Below are 9,587 nucleotides of genomic sequence, written 5' to 3' on the forward strand. Positions count from 1 at the left end.
CAGTATGTCATGTTAAAATTTTCATAATTTTGTCATCTCTTTAATATATGACTTAGTATATCATAATTTCAACTTTTAATGATGATTTGCCATAATTGACTTATCACTGCTTCGGCTTTTCATCTCATTAATATTGACTTAGTGTGTCATAATTACAGCTTTCAGACAGAATTTCAATTTATGTCATAATTTCAATGTTTTAATGGCATAATTTTGACTCAGTATGTCTCAGTTTAAACTTTTTGTCATAATTGTTTAATTTTTCATGTGTACTTTATGCCACTGTAAATATGATGTAATATAAAATCAATCAAAAGTATGAGCGATGGTTCTCCAGTGTGTGCAGGACTGTCTTGAGCTCTTAAAATGATTGCACTATTTATATGCAAATGTGTTGATGATTATTTTCTATGAGCTGCCAAACTCATTTACTTCCACCTCATAACCACACACGCCTGCTCTCAAACAGGTCCTCTCGTGCTCTATTTCCACTGTAGAGATTATAAACAGATCTCAGAGGAATTCAACTCAATGTCTTCTGAACCAAAGGAAAAATCATAATCCAGACAGAAATAACAACACTAATTCAACAAACAAAAGCTCAGATTTCTAAATATAATCTGAACGGCTGGACTGTCACTATAACTATAACTCATATTCTGAAGTTGAGATTAAGATCAGTTTAATTATTCTGATGAGTTAACGTACTGACTTTATCTATCTTTAATATATTTTACAGTATATATTAGATTAAACCCAGATGTAATATTTCATTATTAAATACTACAATATTAAATTTAAATATTTATATTACATATAACATACAATCCTCATATAATTTTAAAATACTTTTATGTAGTTCAACAAAGTTTTTGTTTAGTTATAACTGAATCATGTCCTAATTATGATGTTTTACATTAAGTCATAACTTTTAGTCCTCATCATTATTTTCTTTTAAATCATAACTTTGACTTTTTAGTGCTTCAACCTAAACTAAACAAAATGAAAAACGTGTCCAAATATGAGTGTTTGTTCTGTTTTATGCTCTTTAGTCTGGTGTTTTTAGTTGCAGTTAGCGATAATAAACCTACATTTGAACATTTATAGGATATTTCGCTTTGAGATGAACCAGTCAGAAGTGACTCGTGTTTACGTGCGAGTGTCGTTTGTGTGAAGATCCAGACGGGGAGCTCCTTCCATGTTTTCCTGCTGTCGCTCCACTTCTGGCAGATCTTTAACCTGAAAGCAGAGCAGATTCTGGAGAGACAGAACATTCTCCTTCATGCGGAACGCAGAGTGATTGACAGATGAAGAAATAAACCTCCATCAAGGTGTGCGCTGCTACACTCACGCCGGGCTCCATGGCAACAGATACAGACCATCATGAGGAGCTCCGCGTGGCTGCTATGGCAACAGGCTGATCGTATGCAAAGAGGACTGTTGCTGCCAAGGCGACGTGAGGCCGAACCATCATCAGAGTCTCTGAAATCAAACGGACCGTGATGAGAAGAGGAAACCAGCCTCGGGCAGCTCACACACACACACACACACACACACACACACACACACACACACACACACACACACACACACACACACACACACACACACACACACACACACACACACACACACACACACACACACACACACACACACACACACACACACACACTCTTACATCAGCTTACATTTACATTTAATGCATACAAACAAGATCAAGGGAAAAAAAAATCCATTGTGGACGAACTGAGAGAGATTTGACGTACATTAGTTCAGATTTAACTATGATAGCCTGGCATAGGTTTATTTTAAAAAAGCATATCGTTTTTTTTGTTCATATTTAATGCATCGGGCCTTAAATGAAATCTTATTCAAATATGCTGCTATTTAAATGAGGTTCTGATTCTGTAAATCAATGAGATCTTTATAACAGTACAGCCGATACTTGCATAATATGCATATCTGCCAATTATAGATGATATTTAAATGCTTGATTTTATGATCTATAGTTTTAAAACATAAAATGCAATGCAATAAAATGATGATTGACAGATGAACAAATAACCCTTCCTCAAAAGCCTGATGATCAAATCTGATTTACCTGATAAAGATTTGACAGCAGAAAGACGTACTCTAAAACTTATACTTGATAAAAGAGTCCAAACTCTCGATCAGACGCCAGAAGGATCATTTCACTCTTAGAAGAAAAGGTTATAAATAAAATCTATAATTATTATGCTAAAAAGGATCTATTATGACAAGAAAGAACCCTTTTGGCACTTTTTCTCAGTCGCTTTGGTACATTTCTTGAATCAAAACCCAAAACTATTTGTACACAGCAAAACCCCATGGATAACCTGCAAAAGCCACTCTCTTACTCTAAATCGTTCGTTCATCTCTCAGAAGTAGATATCTGTCATGTCAGTGCCATCAGAATGACGAGTCCTCGTGTCGTTGTGTTCGGATAAGACAGTCAGATTGTTCAGTCATGTTGTCAATATAACAGTTCACTCTGGAGGGATGTTCTGATGGAAACTACGGCTAAAGTTTTGATGACAATTATTGTCAATTGTAAGTTACATCTTAGTGTGTGTGTGTGTGTGTGTGTGAGTCTAATTGCAAGAGAATGGAATAGATTCAAATTTACATGCTTACTGTTTGTACTGTATTTTATTGACAGAACATGTCATTGAGATACAGAAATGAAAAGACAGCACTGAATAGTACACACACACACACACACACGCACACGCACACGTGCGCACACACACACACACACACACACACACACACACACACACACACACACACGCACATGTCGTGTTTCCATGTTTTATGGGGACTTTCTATAGGCGTAATGGATTTCATACTTTACAAACTGTACATCCTATCCCCCTACACTGCCCCTAAACCTACCCATCACACACACACACAGACACACACACACACACACACACACACACACACACACACACACACACACACACACACACACACAGAGAGACACACACACACACACACACACACACACACACACACACACACACACACACACACACACACACACACACACACACACACACACACACACACACACACACACACACACACACACACACACACACACACACACACACACACACACACACACACACACACACACACACACACACACACACACACACACACACACACACACACACACACACACACACACACACACACACACACACACACACACACACACACACACACACACACACACACACACACACACACACACACACACACACACACACACACACACACACACACACACACACACACACACACACACACACACACACACACACACACACACACACACACACACACACACACACACACACACACACACACACACACACACACACACACACACACACACACACACACACACACACACACACACACACACACACACACACACACACACACACACACACACACACACACACACACACACACACACAAACCTAAAGAAGAAATGTGAACAAAGGAAAACTGTGCATGTGGTGCTGTAGAAACATACATATATACGTGCTAGTTGATGTTTCATGAGAAGCCCTAAATTAGAGAAAGTCAAGATTCACCGGGGACCAATTCAGGACAGATTTAGAAAAAATTCTAATGGAAATATAGAAAGTACAGAAATATGCTTGATATATTATGACAACTCTTTTTTGCATGTAAAGGCTTATGCTATGAGTGTGTGCCTGAATGTTGTCGGAGTGAGACTGTTCAACAGAGACCCGATATAATACATTCTGATCAACATGACAGAAGCAGCTGATAATGAAGGAAACAGCAGAGAATTGGACATAATCATTGGCATGGATGTACCAAAGCATTTGCAACTTGTTTAAAGAAATGTGAAGCTGCTTTTTTGATGTGCACAAGAGACACGATGATGTGAGAACTGAACAGGTAGTTTCAATTTCAATTCTGATCTGAGAAATGCACCAAAGCGACGGAGAAAAACGAAAATATAGAAACTTTTAGGGGTTCCAAATACGTAGCGCTGACAGAACCTTTTCTTCTAAGAGTGTTAGAGGCGTGTGTGTATTAAAGATGACAGGCTTTATAGATGTGTTTCTGTCCTGATCCCAATAAACCCTCAGACTCCTCAGACTTTAGGAGGCTCAGAGAGCGAAGCGCTGAAGTCCAGACACGTCTGTGAGTAAAGTGTGTTCAGACTCGAGAAGCACACTCATGTCGGCCATGTTCAAACTGCAGGTAAAACGTGGCCATAATCCAAATGTTTTTGCTCACATGTGATTGTGTTTCTCAAACCACATGGAGTCTGGAATATTCCATATGTGGTCCTAGACCAGATTCAGGTCAGATGTTTTGCGATATATATACGTCACTCTAGAGCAACATTCGTCACATTTCTGCTTTCATGGCAGTCACTTTGAATATTTCACATCCCTAACGTTATCAAGAAAGGCCAGTGATGTGTCAGAGCTCACTCAAATAAAAGATACGCTGGATTTACTTAACTTTTTTATGTCAACTGGTTCCACGTAACTGCACTGTAAAAAATTATATGTTCAATAAGTTATGACAACATATGTTTTTACATTGTTTTAACTCATGAAAATAAGTCAAGAAATGTTAAACTTTTTTTTATTTGTTAAACAAGATGTAACTCATTTTTTAAAGTCAGTTCAACATAATTTAGGTTGAAATAACTTAAACATCCAAGTTGATTGTACTGAAAAAGTTCAAAATGTGCCTTTTTTACAGTGTGGGTTATGTTGAATTTAATTAGCAGTGTTTATCTCAATGCCTTGAGTTGAATCGGGTTAACTTTCTTAATTTTGTCCAAAACTATGAAGTTCAATTATTCTAAAATCAAACAAAAACCATAACAAGTAATCCACTGTAATTACAAATGTTATCTAACAAGAAAACCTTTTACTAAATCTTATTGGCTAGCCAGAAGATGGTTTTGTTACATCCATGACATGCCCAAAGTGTTTTTTTATTAATAAAACATCTTTAATTGTTATTAGCAGATCAAGAAACACTAACACACACTCTACACTTCACCACAAAAATAACCTCCAAAAACACTAACATAACACACACTTTTAAATACCAACATTAAACATTAAAAAGTCTCCATTTTCTTATCTTGTTAAAAATGCATAAAAAGCACTGCATTTAAACATTTACTCTCCGAATTCAGACCCTTTGCAAAGCATGATGGGAAGTGAAGTCCGGTCTGGTAAGAGAAGCACGGCATCAAGTTTTGACGCAAATCGATCTGAAGTTCGAATCCGCCTTTTGCTGAACTCGCTCTACTCGCTTTTCCCATCACATATCAGATCGGAAAGGCGTTTATTTTCAATAAAAATTGAGAAAATATTAGAAAAGTGGAAATAAAGCGTCTAAATTGTGTTGTCGGTGAGGGGTATGGTACAGATGTGCTGAATTAGAGAAAGTGAGGTTTATGGAGCCAGAATGGTGACTTTAAAATTTGGCATCACAAATTAAAATTGTCATTGAAAACAAAAGCAGAACTGAAAAAGGAAACATTGGCATTGAAACATTTGCATTGAAAACAGTTGTATTGGCATTGAAACAAGTATTGGCACTGAAAAAATAAAATTATTAAAATATTACAATCATATTCTTTTATTGAATTGGGATTTATTCGTATTTTTCAATGACAATCTTCAGATTATTTCTTCATGTCACTCTTTTTCAGTGACAGTTTTTTTTTTACAATGTCAGTTTTTTTTCAATGTCACTGATTTTCAGTTTCAACTTTCTGTCACTGTTTTGGCGTGGAGAGGGGCGGGGTCTGAGGGGAGGGGTAAGTAGAGCGTAGTTTGCATATCATTGCATATAGGTATACTGAAGCCGTCACCAGCTCTGAAGCTGCATGACTAATGTCCAGTTTACCGGGAACTTCCAAGCCGTAAGTCTGTTTTTTTTTTATCTGCCATTTACATGTTTATTCACGTGCAACCTGGCCGGTTTGCTTAACTTTTAACGGCCGTTATGCTGTTTTTTTTCCCCCCGACGTCAACTGAAACATGTAAATTACTAACGCCGTGTTGGCTAACTTAACTGTGGTTAATGCAGGGTCAAATATAAACACCGGTCACCATATGCACAGAATAAGGCTAAAAGTCCGGTTTGGCAAAAAATAATTAACGTTAGGTGTCTGTCGAGTACATCACAACAGTGGCTAACAGTAACATAGCCTGTGACGTTAACACTGACATGATAATCAGCAGGGCGCCCGGCTGTGTAACACTACTGACATCCCCAACCACACACACACACACACACACACAGGAGAGCCGCTAGTTCGGCTTAAACGCAGCGTTACACAGTAACTCCTAGGGCCGCGAATGTGCTTCTATCTGTATTTAATGGTGCTCATGTGACGGCACTGGATTCTGCTGTGCTGGTGTGATACTGCTGAACGTTTTGCGTTAGCACGTTTATGAGGTCTTGTGCAGCAGCACAACTAAATTAAATACAGATAAAAGCACACTCGCGGCCCTAGGAGTAACGTCTGTCTCCGGTGTGTGTGTGTGTGTGGTTGGGGATGTCAGTAGTGTAACTTACACAGCCGCATTAACCAGAGTTAAGTTAGCCAACACGGCTAATGTTAGTTGGCTAATTTACATGTTCCAGTCGACGTCGGAAAAAACAAAACACCATAACGGCCGTTAAAAGTTAACCAAGCCGGCCAGGTTGCACGAAAAAACATATAAATGGCAGATAAAAAATATAAAAAAAAGACTACAACTTGCGGCTTGGAAGTTCCCGGTGAACTGGACATTAGTCATGCAGCTTCAGAGCTGGTGACGGGTTCAGTATACCTATATACAAATGATATGCAAACTACGCTCTACTTACCCCTCCCCTCAGACCCCGCCCCTCTCCACGCCAAAACAGTGACAGAAAGTTGAAACTGAAAATCAGTGACATTGAAAAAAAACTGACATTGTAAAAAAAAAACTGTCACTGAAAAAGAGTGACATGAAGAAATAATCTGAAGATTGTCATTGAAAAATACGAATAAATCCCAATTCAATAAAAGAATATGATTGTAATATTTTAATAATTTTATTTTTTCAGTGCCAATACTTGTTTCAATGCCAATACAACTGTTTTCAATGCAAATGTTTCAATGCCAATGTTTCCTTTTTCAGTTCTGCTTTTGTTTTCAATGACAATTTTAATTTGTGATGCCAAATTTTAAAGTCACCATTCTGGCTCCATAGAGGTTCCAATATCATTGGTCGTAAAAAGTGGGTGGGACACACACAGACACACACACAGACACACACACACACACACACACACACACACACACACACACACACACACACACACACACACACACACACACACACACACACAGTGTGTGAGATTAGATGCAATAAAGCCACACCCCCTGTTCCAAATTTGCAGTTTATAGTAAAAAAAAACATTAGAGACAAATTTGCTTATCCTTTGGCACTAATTATTTATTATATTTATATTATAAGCTACGAATTATAATTACTTTTAATTAATATAATATATTCATATAATTATTATATTATCTGACAAGTAGCCTCATATTAATATAAATATAAAACATGCATTCATAATTCATTTGAGCTCTTTGTGTTTATTCCTGGTTTGTAAACGCATTTAATTAAATGATACATTTCAAAACGATCTCAATCTTCAGAACAGAAGCGACTCAAGCGGGCGCTGTGATTGGCTGTTTGCCGCACGTGTCACACTTTCAGGTGCACGCGCTTCAGAGATAATCGCTAACTCTGGATTAAACCTGAGCTGACAGAGAAAGTTTATACCGAGCTTTGAGAAAAGTTTGAAGTTGATCTAAACCAGGTTGGATTTATCTGCTCTGAAACTCAGAGTTTGTTCAGCTAGCTTCATGCAACAGGCCTCATGTGTAAGGCGCCATTTTGATATTCTACACGTTATGATGATTTGAACCACATTCTGTAGACATCATCATTTCATCTTCACTATAATAATGCAATGCTGCCATCTCCGACATTTTGTTGCATGATGTCAGTTTTGATGTGAGATGAATGCAGTCTAATCTACTCTAATCTAATCTACTCTGATCTGTGTGATCTCTTCGTGTACTCAGGAGAGGTTAAATCATTCACGAGCAGCTGATTAGAGACTGATGAAGACTACACGCCATCTTGACCACAGACGATCCCCAGAGCAAAGAGAAGAGTCACGTGAGCAAACGTTACGACAAACATATAATAATAATAATAATAATAATAATAATAATAATAACGTTCGTTCAAAGTTATCCAGTCTTTAATAATAGTGAATGGACTCATTCAAACAACCCAGTTTCTGGGTTTGTCCATTTTCAATCCAACTTGGGTTGTTTTTAATCCAGCATTTTTTAGAGTGAACCAAGAATGTTGTCAAACATTTTAAATGTGAACGCTCGGGGAGCAGAAATAATGTTTCCGTACATATTTTTGTCAGATTATTAAACACTGACCCCAGGGACAGAAGTGTTGACATCAGCGGCCCCTAAAACTGACCGCTCCGTCCCTAAATCATCAGTGCTTTAAAAAATGCTGGGTTAAAAACAACCCAAGTTGGGTTGGAAATAGACAAACCCAGAAATTGGGTTGTTTGAATAATTCCATTAAATAGGGTTCAAACAACCCAATTTCTGGGTTTGTCCATTTTTTCCTACCCGAGCATTTTCTAGAGTGTGTGTTATTTAAAAATCCTTAAACAGTAATGAAGAGAAGCACTTTCTGCAGTGTGTTCAGACACTTAAGCCCCTAAACTCAGATGTGTGCATCGACTTTACTGGACAAACACAGAAATAGCGAATGAAAGAAATAAAGGGCCGGAGAGAACTTGATGTCGTTGTTAAATGTTGAAATGCTGCCCTCTTGTGTGCTGATAGTTGTGATGCACCCTGGACTGACTAATGTTGAAGAGCATATTACATTCATGAAGAATCATTTGAAGTGATTTGTATGTTTTATACACAGCGAAAATATCCTGCATTTGAAATCAATCCAAAATCTGACTATAGAGCGGTGAATGTGGTTGTCAATGAATGAGACGCTTAATATCATTTCTCTTAAATATGCCAGAATAAACCTGCTGTCCTCATGATTCCTGCTCTTCCGACAATAACGTTTAAGATTTTTCTTTATATTTTATTTCAGCTATTAGTTGTCAGCTAGTTCATTTAATTTATATATATAGCCGAATGATGTTGTTTTTAAAAACATTTTTTAAACCAAAACCTAATTAAATAGGACAAAAATACAACATATATATCACAAAAACACACAATGTATATATTAAAAAACATTCAAAATGACAAAAACACAACAAATTTAGACTACTTAAATTTTGACTGAAATTAAAAATATTAATAAAAACTAGTATCTCAATAATACTAAAGAAAAAATTAAAGTACACTGATAAATGAGTATACGAGCTATTTTATATCACACATTGCTGGTGAATTCCACAAACTATTACAAAAAATGGCAAATAAGAATAAT

The sequence above is a fragment of the Pseudorasbora parva genome, chromosome 9 (assembly GCF_024679245.1).
Source record: "Pseudorasbora parva isolate DD20220531a chromosome 9, ASM2467924v1, whole genome shotgun sequence".
In the NCBI taxonomy this organism is placed as follows: Eukaryota; Metazoa; Chordata; class Actinopteri; order Cypriniformes; family Gobionidae; genus Pseudorasbora; species Pseudorasbora parva.